This window comes from Penaeus monodon, chromosome 22 (genome assembly GCF_015228065.2).
Source record: "Penaeus monodon isolate SGIC_2016 chromosome 22, NSTDA_Pmon_1, whole genome shotgun sequence".
Lineage (NCBI taxonomy): Eukaryota > Metazoa > Arthropoda > Malacostraca > Decapoda > Penaeidae > Penaeus > Penaeus monodon.
Window position 1 is genome coordinate 17,608,822 of NC_051407.1, and position 819 is coordinate 17,609,640.

Sequence of the window (819 nt, forward strand, 5' to 3'; positions counted from 1 at the left end):
CATGAGTTTTGTTCGAAGGAGATTCCCCGTATTAAATTATTTTTGAGATTAGCCCAAAAACCTTAAATCCCCCCCAAACATGAACCCCTTAAAGATTACCGGTTTTGGCTTAACCAATTTCCCCCTTTTAAAAAATTTTTTTGTGGGTTAAATTAAAAGCAAAATTTTTAAAATTTTTCCCTTATTTAGGGTTAAAAGGATTGTAAAATTTTTAATTTTACTTTTTATCAAAAAAACCAAAATTAGAAGCTTTTTCCCCTTGGAAAGGGGAGGCTTTGGGGGGGAAGTAATTGGGATTTGCCCCAAACCCCATTTTCCCCCTTTTTTCCCAGGAAAAAAGGTTTTTCCCCCTTTTTTAAAAGAGCAAAATTTCAGGGTTGGGTTTGTGTCTGGGGTTGGAGAACCAAAAATTTGGGAGGGGGCCCAAAAAATTTTAACATTTTTAAGGTTTTTTACTTCAGCCAAGAAGCCCCACATTTCCACGGGAAATTTCGATCGAAATTCCTTAAAGGGGTTTAAATTTTGGGAATTTTTTTGTTCGCAAAGGGTTTGTTTTATAAGGGCCCCGGCCTTTTTTTTTGAACATTCCCTTCCCCTGTTGAATCCCCCTAGGAATTTTCTTGGAAAAAACCCAAAAAAAAAAAAACCAACCCAATTCCTTTTTTTGGTTCACCCTTTTCGTCTTTTTTTGGGGTTATTCAGCAAGTTAGCCTTTGGTGTTCCTATTTAAAAACTTTCTCCTACATTTTTCCTTTTAAATCCCCTGTTTTAAAAAGGGTTTTTATTCCCTTTAAAAAGGAATTTGGGTTTTTGGGCAAA